Genomic DNA, 26235 nt, shown 5'->3' with positions numbered 1-26235 from the left:
TTCTTTTATTTGCCTACGCCTCACCAACTAATTTCAGCAAACGTCACGAATTTACTTCAAGCCATTCTTAAAAACAGTGAAGGAAAAGTTACTTATCTTCAGTAATGAACTTTCTATCCATCTGCAGACTGCTCACCTTTGAATATTCCAGGTGCGGACTGCATCTGGGAACTTTTGTAACAGCCATCCAGCGCCAGTAAGTGGCGCTTCCTCATTTTCACTGATAAAAGTGGAGTCACTGTGACATCACTGGAGTCGTAAAGGGGCTACTGTGGAACCTCCAGGTCAGTTCTAATCTCTTTTTTCAACTGCATATTTTAAAGCAGGGACGAGAACAATATCAGTTTTGGATAGATACATTGCAAGAGCTAACTTGGAAGATTATTATATTTATGTATATGCCAAGGCAAATAGTCATAATACGGCTAGATCGAGTATCCACCTGGAAAGATACGTACCAAAGGTAAGTAACTTTTCCTTCTGATGGATACTTCTAACTGCAGATTCCTCACCTTTGAATAGATCCCCAACACTTACTAGATGGGATATGAAAAGAAGGTTCTACAAGAAAATCTTGCGGCATTCAATGGATAAAATGTCCATCCCTCTTCACCTCAGAATCCAAACAGTAAATGTGGAAAAGTAAATTTTGCCATGTTCTGTGTCCCTACGTGTCATCCATCATATGTTATGTGTGCATGATTAAATATGCATATGCATTCCCCATGTTCGATTAATGACGCAATTACAGTTGTGTCCACCTCTAGTATGCCAGTTTCCAGTTCTCGTGAATACTACGAATATCAGGCCTATGTAAAGCTACGTTGCCACGTTTCTCAGTGTGCACGTTATTCCATTATAAAGTCCCCGTCTCTAGACCTCAAAAGGCCCTGGACACCAGATTCAGCTCCTGTCTCCTGAAACCTCGCTAAGGAGCGATACAGCCCCCACCTGTATCCTCGACCCTTCACTTACTTCCTGCCTCACAGTGCCCGGTTCAGGCTGGCTCTGCCTCTGAGTCTGCCAAAAGTATGTTATAGTTCCAGTTATCAGTTCAGTCCTCCTTCTCTGCATTCCTCAGCTACTGAACTGCATCAATAGTTTCCGTCATTGTCTAGCCTTTTCGGCTCCACGTTAGAGAAATACTGCATTTAATGGTCATTCAATATTCTTCATCACGCACTACATGAAGAATAATGCATGGTCCAGTCTTAGTGTCTGTTAGCCTTTCCCCTCCTGACTTCTAGTTTATATCAACATGTTCTCTAAACATCAGATACTAGATACTGTTTAGGTACATGTCGCCCTGACTCTCCAGACTTCAGTCTCTGCTCCTAGCACAGAGTTCATACCCCCCAGCTTCTCCTAGTAATACGTCATTGCTAGTTTGCGCGCACCACTAGGTTAGAGGTCCCGGCTCCTCAGGTAGCCCCCTCCAATGTTCCCGCCCCATTCATGACATATTCTGTTACGTTTGCATCACATGTCTATGTATACGCCCCGTTACACCTCTTTTCACCCTTATCTTTCGCGACTGCTACACGTCACGCCTTTTGCTCCACCCACTGCTACGCCTACTGCAATGTAATGCTATGTGTTTGCGTTATGTATATATGCTCATGTATTGTTATTAAAAGTCATTCCTTTTCCCTTCCCTGCCTTCCCTTGTCCCGATCCTGACACCAGCAGCGCTGCTGGGCCCTGTCATCCTATTCCTATGCAGGTTGTCCTGTTCCTGTCCTTATCCTGTAATAAACCTGCAAACTCCTACTACCTCGAATCTTGACTCTTATTTATTGAGCTATCTGTTATTCATTTATACATTCAAAAATAGGGTATTATTTATTTATTTACCACATAATGGCGCCCGAATAGGGACTTGCCCTTTCCCCACGCGTCGGTGAAGCCACGCCGACCCCCTGACCCTCTGCAGTCGTGACGGAACTCTTCTGCGCACCGGCAGATATTTCTGCTTCAAGTATCCCTCAGGCCCATGGAGGAGACGGAGGAGGCGGTCCAGCATCCGAACGAGACGGTGGAGGAACGCGGCGAGTCCCGACCAGAGCCCGAGCCAAGAGTCCAAGGTCCGAGGTATCCGGAGGTCCACCCGTAACTAAAGTCCGAAGTTCGTCGTCCGTCGTCGAAGAAGTCCAGTCCAGTCCGAGGCCTTCCGTTCTTGCTGCCCGGTGAGTACCGTTACTGGGGTAGTATCTAGACAGGGTCAATTTAATTGACTCTGGTCCGTGGGTTGGTGGTACACAGTCCCACAAACGAAGTGTCCACTTCGGTGGATGCTGGTCCTGACGTGTCTCTTTATGAGACCGGTAAGTTTCGTACTGTTTCAGCAGTGCATCTAGTTTCTGTTCCAGTCAGTTCTGTTCTCGAGAAAATTCATGTATTCTGTGTTCCGTATTCCAGGTAGTATTCTGTTCGAACTGTTATTCATAATGTTCTTCATGTATTTTGATGTCGTGGAATGAGTGAGAAGTGATTTTCGTGTTTATTGTGTATTGTATTGTGTCCAGATTATAGTTCAGTCATGCCACTCTTTTCGAAGTTACGTCAGTTAAAAACCAGAAAGGGTCTGCTGGAAGCAGCAGTTCCTGTTCCGCCTAGGGACAGTCCAGGTCATTTTATGTATCAGAAGCATGGCATAAGTGCCATATTATATCTAGATTTATGGGTAGATTATACCAAACAGTTAGAAGAAAAGTATAGATGGCCCGTATCGGGTACATGGGATGCCGAGTGCATCATGCGAGTAGAAGAAGCATTATGGAAAAAGAAAGCCAGACAGTCACAGAAAGATGCCATCGAGTTATGGCGCAAAGAAGCTCATAAAAGAACTGAAAAGGAAATCAGAAAGTCAGAATTAAGTAGAGAATCCTTAGAACGAGCACAAGAAAAAGAACTAATCGAGATAGGTGAACAAGTCAAAGCCGAACAGTCAGACAGACAGAGGCATGCCCTTATTAGGGGTATGTATCCTCTCCTTGCCGAGGGCTTGCCAAAAGCGACCCCAGAGGCATCCAGTAATTTCCCGCCACCATTAGTTCCGACCAAGCTACGTCACAAACAGACCGCAGCTGATATTTTTATTTCGTCCTATTTGGACGACACAGTCCCAGAATATGCAAATCCTGTTCGCGCTCCGCCAGTCCCTGTAAATCAGGCACTTCCCGCTCCTCCAGACACCGGAGTACCTGTTACGGTACCCCCGGTCCAGCCCGCCATACAAGTCCAGCCTACATTTCCATTTCCCACTCTGCCAGGACGAAGAGCCTCAGTAGACGACTCTAGTTTAGGGGCCGCAGGGGGAGGTACTCCTCAAACCCCGCCGCCACACAGGCGTTTAACGACAGCCGAATTACATGCACAAGCGTCACAGCGTACGCCCAGACATCAGACTGTAGCAGAAATAAGAAAATCCCTTGCCGAATGCGGCTATGATCCAGTCCCAGGCGAGGATAATATGGTTCTATATTCATTCCGCGTAAGAAAGGTGGCCGAGTATCTAGTCACCTTACCGAATATGAAAGAAGATCTAGACAGAATATATCGTTTCATCCGTACAGGGGATGATCCAGAAAGCATTAGGGAGGCCATGTCTCAAAGGAAAGCCGAGATCCAGCTCATGATATTAAAGTTTCTGATCAATTGTCTAATAAGAGAACAAGATTACCTGTCTAAAGATCCGGCTGAAATGAGAACCCTGACAAGGTGGAGTGATAATATAGCCGAGGGTAAGCACAAGACCGTCGGTGCTATGGAGAGTATGTACAAGAAAATCCGTAAAGAAATAATAAGGTTACACGATCAACGTAAAGCAGCACAAGTAAGCGAGAAAGAAAGTAACTCTGATACCGAAGAGGTAGAGGACGAGGATCCCGCCAGAATAGCGTATGTAGGAAAATCCAGATTTCCAGATCGCCATTTACGTCTAGAACCCAAGTCTACTTTCCATCATCCAGCACCAGAACAAGGTTCACTAGAACAAGTGTTTCAAGCTACCGATCACATTCTGAAATCACGAATCGGTTACAGTGAGTTAAGTACCATGCATGAACAAGAACTAGCCCGATCAGCAGTCCGATGGATTACTGATTCTACCACTTTTCCAGACGAAATAGTGGCACAAATGTTTCTGAAACTGCCCCCAGCCGAGCAACGACTGGTGGGTATGTATATGATTCAGCACCTCATTACATTGTATGAGGGTCAACACTCTGATCCAGGCCCGTTACATGATATCCTGAACGAGTTACTCCAGTATAGATGGAAAGGTCTAGGTACCGATTTAATTAGTGTCATTCTAGAACAGCGTCACAAATATAGAACGTTTCTGAACCCGCATTTTGTTCATGTCTCACCCCCAGAAAGTAAACCATTTTACATAGACAGACAGAATCCGTTACGAGAAGTCCACCCAGTTAGAGGAACGGGTGGCGAACTAGAACGAGTGTTTGTATACACTCCAATCACAAAGATGGAACTCCTCGAGATGAAGAAATTTTTCCCTGTCATGACAAAGATCCAGCAGGGTTCCATAGAGAATTAAAAGACATGCTCCGTATGGGAGAATACACGTATCCAGATATAATTAAAATGTTAAAGGTTCTGCTGCCCGCAGGGGTGTATGAAAAGCTCAAGGAAAAAGAATGGGAGGTGGGAGAGAAAAAGATCGATTGGGCAGTTCTAGAAGCTGAAGACAAGGCACGAGTACCAGGTACCGGTCTCGGAGATAAATGTAAAGAATTACCTGAATTATTGATTCAAGTTTTACCCAGATTATTGACAACTAGAAAAGAAGACTGGGATGCAATCTCAGCCTGTAAACAGAAGCAAGACGAAGATATTAGTGATTTTTATTCTAGATTTGAAAAATGTTTTAGCATCAACAGTGGCCTCAAGACAAGTAGTGAGTCATATCCTCACCTTTTTGTTACTAAATTAGTCGAGAATTCAAGCCCACCAATTAAAAATCGAGTTTTGAAAGTCGAAAGTACCTGGCAAGCTAATACCCCGTCCCAGATGTTGCAGATGCTCCAATACCACCAGAATAGGATCAGAGAAGAACAAGAACACGAAAGAAAACGTATGAAAGACACGAAGATGAAAGTACTAGTTGCACAATCTGTTCCTCAAGACAGTCAGAAGAGGGGTCCAAATCAAGCCAGTCATCCTGCAGCTCCCGTTAAAGGGAACTGCAATTATTGTAAACAGCCAGGTCATTTTATAAACGAGTGTGCAGTTCTGAAACATAACATAGCTACCGGTAAGACTAAAGAAAGACCACGTCCGCCTAGACAAGAACAAGTTTCACAGATTCCTCAGCCACAGAATGCACCACAGACAGTTACAGCACCGCAGCCTATTGCTGCAACACAGCACGTCACACAGCAGATGTACCAGTATGCACAGTCTGAGTATCCAGAGTACCAACAGTATTCATGAAACAGCCTAGAGAGGGAGGTAGGCTTGCCTCTCATCGAGATACCTGTAGATCAAGAAGGTCCCTATGTTCATAGTCAAGTATTAGGGAAAGACAGAAAGTTTTTGATCGATACAGGGGCAAGTAGGACCACAATTAGTCACGCCGAAGTTCCAGGGGCTCCGCTCTCAGGCTCAAGAAATGTTTCCCTTGGATTTTCAGGAAAGCCTATCGTAAATGAGATCTCAAAGCCAGTTTCTCTAGAAGTAGGTCCATTGTCCCGTACTACTGATCTGTTACTTACTAAGTCATGTCCAGAAAACCTACTAGGCATTAAGACACTGAAAGAGTTAGGTGCAGTTATATGCTGTTCCCCAGAGGGAATACGATTGTTCCTACGTGACTTTAAGGGTCACTATGTATTACGAGATTTTGATTCAAGACTATCTAATGTTCCACAGCATCTATGGGCGCAAGGTCCAACTGATGTTGGTTATATGCAAATCACACCCTATCGTGTGACTCTCAAGCCAGGTGTAGTGTTACCACGAATCAGACAGTACAGATTGCCACCAGAGGCTGTAGCAGCCTTATCCAAAATTATTGACGAGCTCATGGCTCAAGGAGTGGTTGTAGAAACTGACTCCAATGTATGTAATTCTCCGATCATTCCAGTCATGAAACGTACTGATCCAAATGCACCCCCAGTATATCGATTAGTGATTGACCTACGAGAGCTTAATAAGTGTATTATTCCTCAGTACCCAGTTGTCCCAGACATCTCTTCCCTATTAACGGCCATTGATTCCGAAGCCACGTTCTTCACTGTCATAGACCTCAAGAACGCGTTTTTCAGTGTCCCTATTCATCCAGACAGCCAGTTCCTTTTCGGATTTTGTTTAAATGGAAGGAGCTATATGTTTACACAAGCTCCTCAAGGTTTCACAGAAAGTCCTAGTATTTACAGTCAAGCACTCAAGAGACAACTAGACAACATTCACATGCCAACTGACACTGCCCTGCTCCAGTATGTCGATGATCTCCTGATCACAGCCCGTTCTGAACGTGCTTGCGAGCGAGCATCCCTTACAGTCTTGTATTTCCTAGCCGAGATGGGGCACAAGGTGTCCCCTTCTAAGCTTCAATTCTGTGTCCAGCAAGTGGTCTACTTAGGACACTTACTGTCCAAGAGGGGTAGGCAGTTGACACCAGACCGTATCCAGTTAATAGCGAGTCTTCCTCAGCCCAAGACCCAGAAGGAGGTACGTGCCTTTATTGGCCTTACTTCTTATTGCAGACAATGGATTCCTCAGTATGCATTCCTAGCCAAACCACTGATACAGTTAACGACACAGGAGGCAGCCGTACCGACTGTCCTCCCTTGGACATCTGAACATACACTTAGTTTCAATGAGTTAAAGAAAGCTCTATGCCAAGCTCCAGTTCTAGCGACACCGAACTACAGTAAGTCTTTTACACTTTTCGTAACTGAACGGGAAGGTACAGCATTATCTGTTCTCACACAAGATCAAGCAGGACAATACAAGCCCTGTGCTTATTTTTCGAGCACATTAGATCCTGTAGCCCAGGCTCTGCCTGCGTGCCTCAAGTCAGTTGCAGCCACAGCACTAGCTATCAGACAAAGTGATTCCATAGTTTTAGGACACTCCCTGACAGTACAAGTTCCACACTCCGTGGAAGTTCTTTTAAACCGAACACAAACTCAGCACTTGACAATTGCACGTTTAACAGGCTATGAATTGACACTGTTCCAGCCACACATAGAAATCAGACGCTGCAACATCCTGAATCCTGCTACACTGTTACCATCAGTTAATTCAAATTCCGTCACACATGATTGTGTGGAAGTAGTTAACATTACGACAAAACCAAGACAAGATCTGACAGATATTCCGTTATTAGATCCCGACCTGACACTTTATGTGGATGGTTCATGTATGAGAACCAGTACAGGAGAACTAGTCGCCGCGTATGCAGTGACTACTGACACCGAAGTTATTGAGACACACCGTATTGACACTCTGTCTGCTCAAGCAGCAGAGCTAGTTGCTCTGACACAAGCCTGTATACACGCCAAGAACTTGAAAGTTAATGTTTACACAGATTCACGCTACGCATTTGGAGTTGTACACGACTTCGGAGTGCTCTGGCAGGAGAGAGGTTTCATGACTTCTCATGGAACCAAGATTCAGCATGGTCTCCTTATTCAAGCTCTGTTAGATGCCATACATTTACCGACATCTATCGCTATCATGAAGTGCAAAGCACATACGAAAGTTACTGACATTATTTCTCAAGGTAACAATCTAGCAGATCGCACAGCCAAGCTTACAGCACAGACTCCAGACATTCCAGTTAACATGACACACACTCCAGATCCGATTACATGCATGACAGTTAAGGACCCTACACAAGATGTCATAGATATCCAGTTACATGCTACTCCTGATGAAATCAAGAAATGGTCCGAACAAGGAGGGGTCCAGACAGATCAAGGATGGTTAACGAAGGGTAGAGCCACATGGTTTCTCCCCGACTCTATGGTTCAAGTCATTATTAATACCGCACATAGTCCAGCACATTTAGGAGAAAAAGCTATGTTAGATAGTATCCAGAACATTTGGTTCAACAAGCATTTACGAGCTGCAGCCAAGCAGAAAGTCCGTACCTGTATGATATGTTGTCAGTTTAATCCAGGTAAAAGTGTCCCGGTGGAACAAGGTGGATTCCAACCTCCTGACCACCCTTTTGAAGTCCTCCAGATGGATTATATTCAGATGGAGCGATGTCGAGGTTTCAAGTATGTCCTTGTAGTTGTATGCGCTTTGTCTAGGTGGACAGAAGCATATCCAGTCCCAGATTACACAGCCGCGACCACTGCCAAGCAGTTGGTTCGTGAGTTCTTCCCCCGTTATGGACTCCCTAGAGTCGTATATTCTGACAACGGCCAGCCATTCTCATCTGAACTCATGAAGCATGTTTCCCTTTTGTTAGGGTACCAGTGGAAGTTTCATTGTGTACGCCATCCTGAAGCAGCCGGTCTCGTAGAGAGACATAATCAGACTCTGAAAATCCGTATTGCAAAAGTGTGTAAAGAGAAAGGTGTGGACTGGCTGGTAGCTCTACCAGTCGCTTTATTTTATATGCGCATGGTCGCACATTCCAGATCAGGTCTGTCCCCGTATGAGGTCGTTTTCGGCCGCCCCCCTAACATGTGGGGTACTCCTAGACCCCGAAGTATTACCGATGTTTCAAGTAATATGCTGACAGATTACCTAGCTTCCTTGATGTCTGCCCTCAACTCATGTCGTTCACAGGTTGCCGCCGCATTTCCAGACAATACCGAGGTGGCACCGCATGAAATCGTTCCAGGATCCATGGTGATGGTCAGGAATTTTGACAGATCAAGTCCGCTGGAGCCTCGCTGGAAAGAGCCCCGACAGGTCCTCCTCACCACCCGTACAGCCGTGAAGTTGGAAGGTCGCAAAGGCTGGGTGCACCTTTCTCATGTAAAACAATTTAATGGACTGAAACCCGTCTTAAAGAACATTTCCCAGGATTTGAAGGATTGCCAAAGCACCATTTTTAAGGACTGTCCCGCAAAAGACATTGCTACAAACCCTCCCCTGTTAGAGAAAACTCCGCAACAGGAGTACAAGCTAAAACTCCGGTCTAGTAAAATAAGTCAGCCAGTTTGATTGTCTAAGTCCTCCCCTAGGTGAAACGGTTAGACTGTTTCTGACATGTATAAATTAGACCCCCATAGTGAGAGAGTTAGTCAAAACTCAATTCGATGTATCATTTTTCTATGTTTCATATTATTTCTCAGTATTATGATTTCCTGCACCAGTTATGCATTTTTCTTGTATTTCCCAGTTCCTCATGTAAATATGTCTGCTAATGCTACAGTAGAGCACACGTTTAGTGATCTGCCTCCTCATGAACTCTCTTACCGCCTCGCTATGCGAAATAACTCATTCATCCGCATGTTACATTACTCACACCAGACCAGCAATGCCACTAATTGTTGGGTGTGTGGTCGACTCCCCCCTTTCCAGACCCCGAAGGGAGTCCTGCCACTTTTTCCTTATCCATTTTCACATAATGGTTCGTGTGGAGCATGGTCCACGTTAACGTCATCCTCAACAGATATGTCTTTTCTTAACAGTACATGTTTCCCAGACAAGCAAGGTCTCCCCCACAGAACCGGGCTAGATCTAGAAAATGAAGTGTATAATTTAGGTAACTATTCTTCGAATTTCATGGTCCTGAATGTTCAGTCTGATTCCACTCCAGACTTACCTGCTATTTCAGTACTACCAGTTAAAGGCGAATTATGTGTCCGAAATAATGGTTCCGTACATGTAGGACATAGTGATTGTACTACTATTGTCAAGTATAGTGACAGTGGGAAATCTATCTTCAAAGCTTCACGTCATTCTTATTTTATTTGTGGTCAAACTGCATATGTTCGTCTGCCCTCGATTGGGAGGGAACCTGTTACATTGCCTTCCTACTGCCACCAGTTTTTCTAGCCCCATCTGATTATCACAGGAATACACATCTAGTACACATTAGACATAGAAGGGAGTCCCCAATTGTCGATTATACTGAAACTACTCTAGAACAGTATACAGATTTCAATAGAGGTTTCTTTTTCTTTATCGGACCTATCCAGAATAGTAAGCTAATCCGTAGGTTAACCAGAACCCTTGAAGCAGTAGTCAATGAGACTGCTTCTGCTCTAGGTAATTTAACTGAAGAGCAATCTGCTATGAGATTTGTCGTTTTACAGAATCGTCTCGTCCTTGACGTCATACTGGCCGATAGGGGCGGGGCCTGTAGAGTCATCGGATCTAGTTGCTGCATTTTCATTCCAAATAACGCGCCGTCTGTTTATTCAGCTATAACCAGACTCTATAAAATTGCCCATCTGTTACACCAAGATCCAGGCACCTGGACATGGTCCGGTTGGTTCTGGAATATAATTTCCGCCTGGGGATGGAAAATATTGTCCTTCCTAGGTATTGCAGTAGCGATCATATTCAGCTGCTGCCTCTGTATACAATGTGGCCCTGCGATTTGCGGCATTTGTGCTACCTCTTGTATTCCTAGTCCCAAGCCCCGTTCTAAATCCCGTTCCAGGATAATTCGAGACGAGCAAATGATACTGTATGAAATGATAGATGGTATCATGAATATTGATGTTTCCTGATGGAAACGTAGTGACAAGGAGGGAATGTGGAAAAGTAAATTTTGCCATGTTCTGTGTCCCTACGTGTCATCCATCATATGTTATGTGTGCATGATTAAATATGCATATGCATTCCCCATGTTCGATTAATGACGCAATTACAGTTGTGTCCACCTCTAGTATGCCAGTTTCCAGTTCTCGTGAATACTACGAATATCAGGCCTATGTAAAGCTACGTTGCCACGTTTCTCAGTGTGCACGTTATTCCATTATAAAGTCCCCGTCTCTAGGCCTCAAAAGGGCCTGGACACCAGATTCAGCTCCTGTCTCCTGAAACCTCGCTAAGGAGCGATACAGCCCCCACCTGTATCCTCGACCCTTCACTTACTTCCTGCCTCACAGTGCCCAGTTCAGGCTGGCTCTGCCTCTGAGTCTGCCAAAAGTATGTTATAGTTCCAGTTATCAGTTCAGTCCTCCTTCTCTGCATTCCTCAGCTACTGAACTGCATCAATAGTTTCCGTCATTGTCTAGCCTTTTCGGCTCCACGTTAGAGAAATACTGCATTTAATGGTCATTCAATATTCTTCATCACGCACTACATGAAGAATAATGCATGGTCCAGTCTTAGTGTCTGTTAGCCTTTCCCCTCCTGACTTCTAGTTTATATCAACATGTTCTCTAAACATCAGATACTAGATACTGTTTAGGTACATGTCGCCCTGACTCTCCAGACTTCAGTCTCTGCTCCTAGCACAGAGTTCATACCCCCAGCTTCTCCTAGTAATACGTCATTGCTAGTTTGCGCGCACCACTAGGTTAGAGGTCCCGGCTCCTCAGGTAGCCCCCTCCAATGTTCCCGCCCCATTCATGACATATTCTGTTACGTTTGCATCACATGTCTATGTATACGCCCCGTTACACCTCTTTTCACCCTTATCTTTCGCGACTGCTACACGTCACGCCTTTTGCTCCACCCACTGCTACGCCTACTGCAATGTAATGCTATGTGTTTGCGTTATGTATATATGCTCATGTATTGTTATTAAAAGTCATTCCTTTTCCCTTCCCTGCCTTCCCTTGTCCCGATCCTGACACCAGCAGCGCTGCTGGGCCCTGTCATCCTATTCCTATGCAGGTTGTCCTGTTCCTGTCCTTATCCTGTAATAAACCTGCAAACTCCTACTACCTCGAATCTTGACTCTTATTTATTGAGCTATCTGTTATTCATTTATACATTCAAAAATAGGGTATTATTTATTTATTTACCACATAGTGTTTGGTGAAAGTGAGGAGGAGCCTTATGTCCATCACTGGCATTCCGCTGACCGTGGCTGCTGTGGAATATTTTGCCCCGGTAGAGTGCGTGCGGACACCTTTGGACAGCTCATTCTTCGTCAGAGCATAGCAGATGTTTATGCATAATAATCCAAAAAGGGCGAGTTCTCTTCTCACCTGCTTACCCTCCTTTTTGCCTGGGTATCCCACAAAGAGCTGATCTTATGACCTGTTCTCATTAGTGCAGTCAATGTAACAATTGACCACATTTCTTGGGTCCAGCCGGGCAGCTGCTACTACTCCTTTTTTAAATGTGACCGGGGATGGAAGGAGGTTGGGGATGGATTGGCTCAGATCGATATGAGACACCACCTGTAGATGAAAGGCCACCTTAGATCACTTGATTAACTTGCCCGAGAAGAAGCTTGTAATAGGTGGACAGACACTCAAGGTCCACAGTTTGCGTTCTGAGGTAACAGCAACTATAAATACTCTTTTCAAGGTTAAGAACCATAATTGGCAAATATGTAAATGGTCAAACTAAGCCCTATCAATAATGTTAGAGTCAAGTTAAAGTCCCACTGAGGAACAACAAAAAGGATTGGTAGAAATAAATCAGTCAGTCCCTTCACAAAGCGAATACCCACCGGTGATCTGCATAAGGAGGGTTGATCTGGCAGGCAGAAAAAGGCTGATAAGGCCACTATGACTATGCCAACGGCACAATCCTGTTGAACTAAGGGTAATAAAAACTGCAGCATATTGGCTAAGCTTGGTTTCAGAGGTTCATTACAATTTATTAGCACATCCTGAAACTAATTTATTGCATCTGGCAGAATAGACTGACTTAATCAATGGTCAACAAAATGAGCACACTGCACATTGGGAAAGGTGCAGAAGGGCTGTGTATCACCTTCTTATCTGGCAATTCGGTTGGATGAGAATGGCTTAGGCCTGGCTGAATCTTCCTCGGAACCCGATGGATCAAGGACACGGGAGAAAACATGTAGTGAAGTGGAAACTTCAACGTTAAGTGGGCATGCTTGTCAGGGGCAAAGGGGTCCACCTGACGAGAACCCAAATTGGATAATAGATTCTGACCTACCTTTGAGTGGAGACGTCACACGTGATCCTCGAGACGCCATCGGCTGAAGTGTCAATCAGGTGGGCTGCAACCATACACAGACCCTGCTTGCATGCCCATGAAATAAAAATAAGATTTATAAAGCGCACTCCATACCCGAGGGTGAATAGGCACTAGTCTCTAGAAGGCAACTGCTGAGAAGAGATGAAACATCAACTGACAGTTGAATAACCAGGTTTTAAGTGATTTTCTGAAGGCTAGAAATTTGGTTTCCCCTTTCAATTCTGAAGGGAGGGAGTTCAATAGGCTGGCTATCCCAACGATGAAGCTTCTGCCCCACTAGTTGGCCATTTCGAATTTAGGAACAATAATAGTGTGAGCTAAGGCAGACAAAAGGTGTCTAGGAGGAGTTTACCACTGAAAGTTTTTCCTAAAGAATTCGGGGCCTGTAGCATGGAGTGCTTTGACGACAATGCCTTGAAGCTGATATGCTTCTTAACTGAGGCCAGTGCAGGAGATTTAGTGATAAACAGATTGGGATTTGGGAATGCCTAGAAGAAGGCGGACGGCTGCATTTTGAAGGACTTTTTCCAGATATTGAGTATTGTTATATTCGATCTTAGAAAGTACCAAGGCTGAGAACAGTTTTTTGCAGATGAAAGGGGATAAATGGAGAGATTTTTCTAAGAAGCTTCAGCGTGAAGAACGTGGATGAAGTAATGGCATTAACATGACACTCAATAAAAAGTTTGTCATCAAAGACAACACCTATTGTTGACATGGAGCAAACAGTCATAAAAACGAGTGGCGACTTCATCCAGATTGCTGGCTATCAATACAATTGGGGTGTCATCAGAGTAGGAAACCACTGAGCACCAAAAAGATCTGATCAAATTGGAAAGAGGGGTGACATACATATTAAAGAGGGTGGGACTTAAGGATGAGCCCTGAGGGACCCCACAGGGCAGAGTGAAGATTGAGGAGTTTACATTTTCAACAAATCCTTGACCAGAGTTTCTGTACTTCAAGAAAGGTTGATCAAACTTCTCCCTAATTGTTGGTGTACCACATCATGGTTCTAATGTTAGTCAGGATCTGCACTGAATGCAATGGGATGCAAAGAAAACCTTGAGCCCTAGCCGACTTACCTCTAGAAGGCTGCTGTGTAATCTCTGCTCCCCTGGAGACCAAAGGACTATCACCCTCCAGATCTCAAAGATGTGCCCCACCTGTAGGTAGACACGTCTGTTAACACTGTGGCTACTGCCCTAGGGGGAGAAATGACCCCTCATGCGAGAGGCTGTCTTCTGTCTTCCACAAAGCCACATCCGCTGTAGTGTTCCTGGCGATCAAAATGGAGACTGCTATATCTCCCTGGTGTTGGAAAGATTGCCTTTAGAAGCACCACTGGAGGGCTCATGTGACAGCATGCATAAGTGACCAAGAGACTGGAATGACAATAGACTGAGCAGTCGCAGAACCATCAAGACTGGAATCCAAGCTCCCAGGTAAAATATCAGATTCATGTTCTGAATCCTCTGTGGAGGATGGGAACGCTCTCAGCAAGGGATCATCCAGTACTGCCCCTATGTGGAGAAGTGGAGAAGCGTGGCTCAATGGTTCAATGGTTAGAGCGGCAGACCCTGATGCAGAGGTCTGGCCCGGGACCAGGGTTCAATTCCTGCCTCGGCGGCTCTTGGACACAATTTCCCCGGACCTGATAATTCTCGCCTCGGTGCCTAGTCTAATCATGGGTCCCACTCTGTGACTCTGGGCAATAGCTTGCTTAATCTCCACAACGGCCCCAGCAGCGCTTGGATGCCTGGCTTCACCTTGGGGTTGCCCAGGAGTGGACATTTCATAGGAAAGCCAGGAAGGGTTCCACAGCGGTATGAATACAGCGCTACAAGACCTCTGGGTAGAAGGCGCTATTTAAATACAAACACAAGAACACAACACCTATGAGCAGAAGGTAAGAAGGACTCCAATTGAGGCTGACTGAAAATTCCAAATCAAACAACAGAGATGCTGTCTTTTGCGGGTGGCGCAAAACATCTGTAGCGAACCAGCTTTCGAGAGCCAGTTGTAGAGGTTTGGGAACACACTTCCTGCCCTCCTGAGAGGAGCTGCCACCATCACCAAGCCAAGGACTGCAAATGGGTACTGAGTGGACCCCCCTAACAAATTGCAGACAATTCCCGTGAGACTTCAGGATTGGGATGTGAATGAAGGCACCTTGCAAGTCAAGAACCATCATCTAGTCTTCTGCATTCAGAGACAAAAGGACCTGAGCCAGGAACAGCATCTTGAACTTTTCCTTGGTTAGGAAAAACAATTGGACTAAGCCTGCAGTCCTTCTTGGTGATCACAAAGTACCAAGAGTAGCGCATCCCTGCCCTTTGTCCTGCTCTGGAACCAACTCTTCGATTGAAGGGACTGTCAGGGAGGGATGTTGAGGGGCTGAGGTTAGAAGGATAGGGTAACCCCCTTTTCCACTATTTGTAAGACCCATTGGTCTGAAGGAATGTCCCAACCGGCCTGTAGATAAAAGGTTACCCATCTCACCCCTGTCCAATCATGGTCCTTCACTGTTAAACTATAGTGGCTTACCTGCTAGTGCCAACGAGGAGGAATTAAAATGTGTTATGTAACCTTTTTCTCTGCCCTTGGAAGTCAATGAAAATTGGAACTGCCTCTAGGAATAGCCTCAAAATAAACAACATTGGCTAAAAAAAGAGACCTATGGACATGGCTGTAACTCAACCTTCTTTGAATCTCTCTTAAGTGGCGTTCACCTTTTGACCTAAAAGTCTCTCCCGATCAAAATAAATGTCCATTCGAGCACTCTGGACACCCCTGGAAAAGCCTAATGAGTGGAGTCAGGCATGCCTCCACAAACAGACTGAAGAGCTAATCAAAAGAGGAATGGATTCAGCCAAGTCTAATTATACTTTTACTATGTAAGAGGCTGCATCCCATTTATCACGGCCTACCAAAATAATGTAGGAACGGAGTCTGAAAAGGCAAGTTAGGCTGTGAACTACCATAGCAGCCATATCCCCTAGGGCATGCGTGTAGCAGGCAAGAAGGTATGCTGCATTAAGGCGATCCTAGACCTAAAGTTTCTGAGGAAAAAACACTTTGACTACTCCCTCAAGTTTAATGAGCACCATGTCTGAAGGGCGAGTGGCAAAGACACTACAGTTTCATTTAGTAGTGGATCAGGCTTGAACAAATAAGCTTTCACAAGAAAAATGAAGGGGAAAAAGCCAGATCAGTAGCAGGTGGCATACACCGTTGTGCAATCCCTCAGTGAACTGCTGGAGTAGTCAATGGACACAGCTAAGGTTCCCTTGCTGCCTTTTTTAAGGCTTTGTTAAAAGAAAGACGGGGCTCATTTGATGCAGTGGGCATTTGTAGAAGATGTCGAGATATTGGAACGATGCTCTACGGAGGGAAGAGTGGGTTCTCAGGTCTCTGCAGCCTTTTGCTAGCACTAAATAAAAAAGAAGCCATTTCTTGTAGAACTGGAGCAGATACCACATCTGTATCTACCTCAGACGTATCCAGCCTACTGACTTCCTGTAAAGCTGTGAGGTCTGTGGAGCCAGTTGAAGGGGAGGTCATAAGAGGCTCTTCTGTCTGTGCTGGGGTCTGATTTTGAGGAGTTGGACCAAAGTAGGTTGTAAATTAGCTTCAAATACACATTCTGAGTGTCATCTTCTCTGTATTACTCCTTTTCAAGATGTCTGAGTCGCCCTTCTTGACCTTACATTATTGTCTGTGTGGAGGTGGCTTAAGTGATGTCAGAATCCGAATTAGCATAAACGGCACAAATGCTGTGGAAGGACTCGGTGCTGGTCCTGGCATTGCTTTTGGCGCAGGTGCTAGAATAGCTGCATGGAAAGGAGCAGACATTGGAATAATGCATGCCTGCGCCAGTGGAGCCCATAGCGTCAATGGAATATTTAGCGTCGGAAGGGAGGTGAACAGAGTCACACCCACACGAACCCTTGTGGTCAGGTGGCGCGCCAGGGGGTGGGGGGACAGCTACCTTTTGAAATATCACTAGCACTGTTTAGAGAAAGAATGCTGGACCTGTTCCCAGTGTCAGAAATACAAGGTATGCCTGCATCAGTATTGAGAAAGGAGGAGGTAGTGGAGGCTTAATAATTGGCACTAGAGTCAGTGGGGATGGCGATACCGGTTGCAGGGACAGTTCAAATAACAGAAGTTCATGAGAAGACTGGGACGTTAGAGAAGATGCAAGGGAAGTCTTCATTTTAGATTTGGATATCCTCACAGGAGAACAGAGTTTCTCCTTTTTGTGGCATCCTCCATTTTCGCTTAAAGATTCAGATGAGGGAGAAGAGCTGGAAGGGATCTCTATTTTGTTCTGGCCCTAGAACGAGATCTAGTGTGACAACAGTTTCTGCAGTCGTCCCTCAACAGCCATGAAGAGCTTGGGTTCTCACTCCTTTATTGCCTTAGAGTTCATTCTAAAGCAAAGATCTTACATTGATGAATTATATCCTGAGCCGTGGCAGCATAGACAATCGTCGAGTGGATCTGAGCATCACATTTCCAACTCAAACCTCGATTTCTTAGAGAGTGGCGTTATCACCTGCATAACACTAAATTTATTTCCTAATATGAGATGATTGAGAAGCTGTATCTGCACTGAAATGCACAGATTAAAGGGATCTGAGATCAAGGTGGCCGCTTCATGGCTCCAGGGTCCTCCCTGTGACTAGCTTCGAGACAGAGCCACTTACCGGCACTGGACAGCTATTGCAAAGATTTCTTGATCCAGTCTGCACCTGGGATATTCAAAGTTGAGTAATCTGCAGCTAAAAGTAGCCATCAGAAATATTTAATTTGAAAGTTTGGTTTACCACCAGGGCAGAGGAGGCTATGACCTCCAGTCCCCTGGCAGAGGACAGCCTGCGAACCTTAGAGATCCATGCCAGGCAGGGAGAGATATCTATGTCCAATGGAGCTGCCAGTACAGGGGTTCAACTGAAGGCCCTAATGCTTTGCTGAATCAGTGCCATGTTTGATGCTCCCACTTGGAAAAGTTATTTGTTTTCAAGAAACAAACCAGCCTTAATGCTTCGGAAGCCTCCTCTCTCTGCAAGGGGACCACCAAACGAGTTTCCTGCCTCGGACTGACCAGCCTTGCATGGCTGTCCAGTACAATGAGATCCAGTGATAGGCACCTCACCCTAAACAGAGAGGTTTGAATGTCATTTGAATCTGATGGATGAGTGGCAGACAAACTGTCAGGTCAAATGTTTAAACTGGTGGAACCAGCGGAACTTTGCCTGTGTAGACCCAGCACTTCCCAGGCCCAAAATAGAGCGGGGACCATGTGTTTGGCGGACCGGGAGCACCACCCATTTACGATGGGCAAATAATTAATGGCCTTTTTAGCCCCAAAAAAAGAAGGATTTTAACTACCTTTTTTATAGAAAACAAATTGAGACATCAACTAGGTCATACTTTAAACTTAACCACTGTACTGTCTGTCCATTGCTAAGATGTGGAAGATTTAAGGTCTGAAAGAAGTAGGCCAAAAAAGACCAGGTATTTACTTCACTCATTAAATCTTATTTCATGAGAACAAGTTCTAGAGTTGCACCTCTACTTGAATCTGTTCACCTGCTTTATTTTTACAGTCTTGGCTCTGTCATAACTAATGTTTTAAGTCCCTGTCAGACCCTCTGTCAGTACAACTACTCACCGCCCTCTCATGGTATCAGCAACTTGGACCGGGGGTGCCTAAATTGCATAAATCACAGGTGAGGCATCTCTCAGAGTACTATCTTAGCTTGGAATGCCACAAGTCCAGCAGGATCAAAAACACTAAAACTGAGAGAACTGCAAATCTACAATGTTGTCTGAGAGGGACTGAGGACATGTGTTATAACAGCACTAAGGCTAGCGAAATAAAGCAGGTGAACAGATTAAAGTAAAGGTGCAACTCCAGAACTTATTTTCATGAAATAAGAATTATGGATTTGGGGAGGCCCAGAAAACTGACAGAGGAAGGATAATGTTACTTACCCAGTAAGCATCTGTTCTTGGCATGTAGTGCTGTAGATTCACATGCTTTGCATACTCCTGCCATCTAGTGTTCGGTCCGGATGTCTGCAAGTTGTTTTTCTTTGAAGAAGTCTTTCCAGTCACCAGGTAGGTGACTCCTCCTTTCTTTGGTAGGGCGCATGGGCATCGACTCCATTGTTAGATTAGTTACCCGCAGAGGATGAGAATGGAGTTAGTAAAGGTAAAATAGAGAGGCCCATGCGTATGTGTGTAATGTAACAAAACTGCAACAGGCATAGGTACCCGGGGAGGCAGGTGGGCACATAAAAATCTACACATCTACATGCCAAGAACAGATGCTTACTGGGTAAGTAACATTATCCGCTCGAGGCATGTGAGCTATAGATCACTTTCTTTGCATAGACTATACAGCAGTAAACTCCCAAAGCAGTGGCTAACTCGTAGTTGTTGCAGTGGTTTGAAAAAGTGTTTTAAGTACTGCCTGGCCTACGTTAGCTTGTTTCCTCGCTAACACATCTACACAATAGTTTTTGGTGAATATGTGCAGTGTAGACCATGTTGCTGCCTTACTGATGTCAGTTAGGGGAATATTCCCTTAGAAGACCATAGTAGCCCCTATTTTGAGGGTGGAATGCACTCTAGGGGGTATTGTCAAGGTTCTTTTCGCTTTCACATAACATGTTTGGATACACTTCGCGATCCATCTTGCAATGCTTGAGCTTGATTTAGATATGGGACTGCCTTTGTGTGGTGGTGAAAAAGCAACAAAGAGCTATTTTGTCTTATGAAAATCTTTTGTTCTTTCCACATATTATAGTAGAGCTCTTCTATCATCTAGTGTGTGTAGAGCCCGTTCTGCTACAGAATCAGGTTGAGGAAAGAACACGGGTAACTTACTCAACTGATTGATTGATGTGAAAAGCAGAAACCTTTAGGAAGAAATATGGGATTGGTTCGAAGAACTACTTTGTCAAGTTGAAAGAAAGGCTCTTGTATAGTTAGTGCTTGGTATTCACCAACTCTCCTTAAGTAAGTGATTGCAATAAGAAAATCAACCTTCCATGCCTGAAATTGTAGTTGACACTTGTGCATTGGTTCAAAAGGTGGACCCATTAGCCTTGTAAGGGGTGGAGCTCTTGGCTGTAGTAATTCCATAAAGGCTTTAAGCATTTGTACTCTGAACAGGCATAAGTGTTGTCTGTTTTGTAAGTATGCAGCTACTGCTGCTAAATGCAATCGAATGGATGTGTAGGCTAATCCAAGATTGCTGTAAGTGTAAGAGATAACAGATAAGGATTAGTTACTTACCTGTAATCCTAGTTCTCTTCCAGGGGTATCCTCATCAAAGTCATAAGCATTAGAATATTCCCGCCCATGTGCGGGACCCCGGAAACACTATATTATATGTGCCCCACATAGACATATACTCATATATATATAAATACACATATATATATATAACATGCAATAGCAGCCAATAAAAACAGAGCTGAAATATGCTGTGTAGAATTTCCACCCTACATGTAATAATAATAAGCATTAAAAACATGAGAAACAACAAAAAAGTTTGTTTAGAAATTGTTTTAATGCTCAGAAAGCAGTAGAAATTCTTATAACTCACTGGAAGCATAGAAAGCTCCCAGGCTGCATTGCAAACACCCAGTCTAAAAAGACTGAAAAGCTAACCTGTAGCTGCATAGCAATAAACTGACACCGTGCCTTTAAGGCACTCATGACCCCCAGTATCCCATCATGCCTCAGGGGTGACAGTTAGGTCAGTTGTTCTTTTCGGAGACTGAAAATAAACCCAATAACAAATAGGTTACCAATATCTCCTTATTAAAGAATGTCCTTTGCCCGGGGAGGCGGGAGGGTTGCTTATGACTTTGATGAGGATACCCCTGGAAGAGAACTAGGATTACAGGTAAGTAACTAATCCTTCTCTTCCAGGGGATCCTCATCAATAGTCATAAGCATTAGAATAGAATAGCGAGCCTCACCTCATCTCCCTGCGGGCAAAGGAGTAACAATACAGTAATAAACCATATTAAGCCTAGTAACCACTAAGCTTGTACAGGCCGTAGGCTACCCAAATAGATTCCTCAAAGAGGCTTGTCCTACTTGAGTATCTGCCCTGGAATCAGACTCGAGACAGTAATGTCTCGTAAAGGTATGAACTGATTTCCAAGTCGCAGCCTTGCATATCTCCGACATTGGAATGTCGTGCAAGAAGGCTACTGTAGCGGCCTTCCCTCTAGTGGAATGCGCTTTGGGTGACTGCAACAAAGGCTTGCCTGCAAGCTGATAAGCCAATTTAATGCAAGAGACAATCCATCTCGCGATGGACCTCTTAGCCGCTGGAAAACCTGTTCGCATTGAACCATAGTTCACAAACAGTTGATCCGTTTTCCTAATCCCTTTGGTCATTTCCAAATAGAACTTGAGCACTCTTTTAAGATCTAAGGAGTGAAGCGACCGCTCGGCTGGGGTCGCAGGATTTGGAAAAAATGACAGGAGGGAAATGGACTGATTTATATGAAAATCAGAGATGACTTTAGGTAAGAAAGCTGGATGAGCCCTTAGGACTACCCTATTGTGATGAAAGATAGTGTATGGTTCTTTCGCACAGAGAGCTTGAATCTCGCTGACTCTGCGAGCAGAGGTAATCGCCACCAAAAAGGCCGCCTTCCAAGAAAGGTGTTGCAAAGAGGCCTTGTGGATGGGCTCAAAAGGAGGTGACATTAACCTGGATAGCACCAGGTTTAATTCCCATGGAGGAGAAGGATTTCGCACAGGGGGATACACTTTCTTCAACCCCTGGAGGAAGTCCTTAACCACTGGAACCTGAAAGAAAGAAACCTGATCTGGTGATTTTCTGTATGCTACTATGGCTGACAAATGCACCCTAATAGAAGCGTATTTTAAACCAGCAGTAGCTAGGGAAAGGAGGTATGGCAAGATGACGTCCTCCTGTCCTTTAGTCGGATCAAGGTGATGATTTCTACACCATAGGAAAAACCGCTTCCGCTTAAACGCATAGGACGCTCTCGTGGAAGGTCTCTTAGCCTCCTTTAAAATGTTCATGCACTCAGGAGGCAAGTTCAAATGCCCATATTGCAGGACCTCAGGAGCCATGCTGTTAGGTTCAATGATGGGAGGTTGGGATGCATTATCCTCCCGTTCATCTTGCTCAACAGGTCCGGCCTGCAAGGGAGTCGTCTGTGTGGACACACAGACAGATGTAGTAGGTCCGGGTACCACCACTGCCGCGGCCAATCCGGAGCTATCAGGATCATTTCCATGTTCGATCTGCAGAGCTTGGAAACTACTCTCGGAATCAGAGCCAGGGGAGGAAACGCGTAAGCGAATGACCCTGACCAATCCATCAGCAGAGCATTCCCCTGAGTTCCTGGTCGGTGGAACCTGGACGCGAAGGCGTGGCATTTGGAGTTTTCGTCGTCTGCAAACAAATCTATGGTTGGACGACCCCAGCAACGAAAAAGCTCTTCCACTACTTCGTCGTTTAGCACCCAGTCTGGCTGATCTTCGAAGTGCCTGCTGAGTGCGTCTGCTTTTACGTTCAACTCGCCTGGAAGGTGCACCGCCACTATCGTGAGGCCTCGAGAGAGAAGCCAATGCCAGATTGCCTGAGCCTCTCGAGACAGAGGGCGAGACCTTGTGCCTCCTTGTTTGTTCAGATAGAACATGGTGGTCGTGTTGTCCGTCTGAACTAGGACTGAGTTGGACTCTATCGCTGGTAAAAAAGCTTTGAGAGCCAGGAATACCGCTCTGAGTTCCAGCATATTGATGTGGTATGTCTGCTCCTGCGCAGACCACAGGCCTTGAATCTGAAGCTGACCCATATGCGCTCCCCAACCTTGCAGAGAGGCATCCGTCACTATCAACTGGGTTGGGAGAGGCTGGTGAAATCGAACCCCCACCAGCAGATTCTTTCTCCGTGTCCACCATTTGATGGCATCTTTTGTCGCTTGGGAGAGTTTGATGCGATCCTCCCAAAGACCTGTCGCCTGGTCCCATTGATCCTCCAGAGCCTGCTGTAGCGGACGCATCCTCAGTCTGGCATTTGGGATGAGAAAGATGCAGGACGCCATGGAACCCAGCAGGGATGCTACTTGTCGGGCTGTTGGAAGCCGAGATTTCAGCAGGATTCCACATTTCTGGCTCATGGAAAAAAGTCTCTCCTCCGAAGGAAACGCTTTTCCCACTTTTGTGTCCAGAACGGAGCCTAGGTAGTGGATTGATTGAGTAGGCCGCTGGACTGACTTCTCCAGGTTCACATGGAGGCCGAGCCTGCGCAACTGGAGTAGACACAGATGTAGATCGTGTTTTACCTGCACTGGAGATGGACCTTTCAGGAGCCAGTCGTCCAGGTACGGGTAGATGAAAAGCCCCTTCTCGTGAAGAAAAGCCGCCACCACTGCCATGCATTTGGTGAAGACTCGTGGTGCGGACCTGAGACCGAAGGGTAGCACTGTGTACTGATAGTGTTTGTTCCCTACGACAAACCTTAAGTACTTGCGATGTTGTAGAGTAATAGGGATGTGAAAGTACGCATCTTGCAGGTCCACCGAACACATCCAATCTCCGACTTGAAGATGTGGGCATATTTGGTGAAGTGACAACATGCGAAACTTTTCTCTGACGATGACCTTGTTTAGAAGTCGTAGATTGAGTATTGGTCTGAACTTGTCCTCCTGATCTTTTTGGGGGACAAGAAAGTACCTGGAGTAAACTCCCTTTCCTCTTTGAGCGAGAGGAACCTCCTCTATCGCTCTTTTTTGTAGTAGGACGTTTACCTCTCTTCGGAGCAAGCTTAGTTGATGAGGGTAAGCGCTCTTTGGAGGAATGCTCTTTGGAGGGGCACGGAAACGTAGCCTGTATCCATTGCGCAGTATATTCAGCACCCACTGATCCTTGGTGATGCTGACCCACTCTGCCAGGTGTTGTGAAGCACTTCCTCCCACTGGAGTGGGCAACGGCGCCAGAGGAAGCCACTGATCAGGCTTTTCCTCCTCTTGTGGTTGTAGAGGATTGCTGATGACCTCCTCTACCTCTGCCTGGTTTACCTCGAAACTGGGGTTTCCCTTGGGTTTTACTTTGGGACCATTGAGGGGTTTGAACCCTCTGTTGAGCCCCTCTCCCCCTGTTGGGCTTGAAACGGCGCTTGAACTCTTTCTTCTTTTCCAAGCCCACCGCTTTCACTGTGTCCAGTTCCGTCTTCATTCGGGTCATTTCTTCGTCAGCATGCTCCCCGAAGAGAGCGGAACCCGAAAAGGGGAGATTAAGGATGCGATGTTGAGCATCCGGCTTCAGGCCTGTCAGGCGCAACCATGCCGATCTCCTGGCACAAACCCCATGAGAATAGGAGTGCGCCGCCAGGACAGCACCATCCGCAGCCGTGCTTATCATCTGGTTCGCCACCAGACATCCTTCAGTCACGGTCTCTTCAAAATCCTGCTGGTCTTCTTTTGGCAGCTTGGCTTTGAACCTTTCCATAGAGTCCCATAAGGCTCTGTCGTATCGACCCAGAAGTGCAGCCGCACTAGAAACCTTAAGAGTCGACGCAGCTGAGCTGCAAACTTTGCGACCCCAGGAGTCTTGGGTCTTGCTGTCCTTGTCTGGTGGGACTGAAGAAGAACCGGCAACTGTGTGTGTCTTCCTTGCCGCCGCAACAATAACAGTCTGCTGGAGGGTCAGATCTTACAAAAACCGGGTCAGAAGAGGCCGGTTTGTATTTCTTCTGGATGCTTGCGGGCACAGCTCTGATAGCCGCCGGAGTTAGGAATACCTCCTTGACAGGATCCATAATCCCCGGGACTAATGGTAATAGAGGACGGGTGATCGCCTTTTTGTGTAAAGTCTCAAAAATGACTGTCGTTGTAACCTGAGGGACAGACATTTCAATGTTCAGCTTCTGAGCTCCTCTTTGCAAGACATCCAGATACGTGCCAATGTCATCCACTGGGGAGGATCGGGATGTAGGACTGTCCGTCAAAGTAGGGGAGTAGTCTCTCTTGGAAGACCTGGTAGAAGAGGTAGATGAAGTAGACGGAGTTCGTCGACGTCTATGGTGAACACTGGGCCTCCTCTCTTGTGATCGTTTCGAACGCTCTTCTCGTCTAGGAGAGCGAGACCTGACCCGCTCCTCCGGTTCTTTTCTGGGAGATCGGGGCCTTCTGGGAGATCTGGTAGGTGGTCGCACAGGAGATTTGCGCCTGGGAGGGCTATGCTTGTCCATCTCCTCCACCAGATCCTGAAGAGGAGACCTGTGCTGCGAGCTGGCATAGTCTTGCATACGCTTAGCAGCCCCAGAATCCCCCCAATGCTCCAAAGACCTAGGTGATAGTCTGACTTTATCCGCCAAAGGGTCCGTCCGACGCTCAGGTGATTTGCGTACCGGACTTCTGGACTTCGAAGATGCAGTTGAGGAGCCAGAGGACCTTAAGGTGGAATGACGGGAAGCTGACTCCGTTACCATCACCACATCTGAACATCTCGACGTCGAGCGATCTTCCCTCGTGGTCGAGTGCTTTCGGGGAGTCGGCGGATCAAACAATCTTGTTTTTGAATGCCTATGCGAGGATGTGTGGTCTCTCGACGTCGAGCAGCCGCCGACGGAGTTCCATGTCTCGACGTCGAGTACCGGCCGTCGACGAAGCCCTCTCTCTCGACGTCGAACGACGATGCCCAGTCGTCGACGGAAGTCTCGACGTCGAACGACGATGTCCTGTCGTCGACGAAGCACCCTGCCTCGACGTCGAGTGACGATGTCCAATCGTCGATGGAGGTCTTTCTCTCGACGTCGAACGGTGATGATCAGCCGCCAACGGAGTTTTCTGCCTCGACGTCGAATGTCTGTGCGACAACGGTGGAGGGGTATTGGACACCCTCGACGCCGAGAGCTGACGAGACACCGACGGAGAATGCCTCCTCGACGCCGATCGACTCTTCCCTGTCGACGGCGGAGGGGTCTTGGTCCTCGACGCCGAACGTTGCTTCTTCGACGACGGCGGAGTCACACTTCTCGACGCCGGTCGACGTCTGGATGACGACGGCGGAGGGGTGACCTCCCTCGACGCCGGTCGTCGCCTGGTTGACGACGGCGGAGGGGTCTTGGAACTCGACGCCGACCGTCGCCCGGTT

General features: G+C 46.1%; 1 protein-coding gene across 1 annotated transcript in view; it reads right to left on the bottom strand.

Annotated features, from left to right (window-relative positions):
• The window catches only part of HECTD3 (HECT domain E3 ubiquitin protein ligase 3), a 329773-nt gene that overhangs the window by 177783 nt on the left and 125755 nt on the right, over positions 1 to 26235 (bottom strand). The window lies entirely within an intron of this gene.

The sequence above is a fragment of the Lissotriton helveticus genome, chromosome 1_2 (assembly GCF_964261635.1).
Source record: "Lissotriton helveticus chromosome 1_2, aLisHel1.1, whole genome shotgun sequence".
NCBI classification, from domain to species: domain Eukaryota; kingdom Metazoa; phylum Chordata; class Amphibia; order Caudata; family Salamandridae; genus Lissotriton; species Lissotriton helveticus.
The sequence above is the reverse complement of the archived record's forward strand: the minus strand, read 5'-3'. Positions and strand labels throughout refer to the sequence as shown.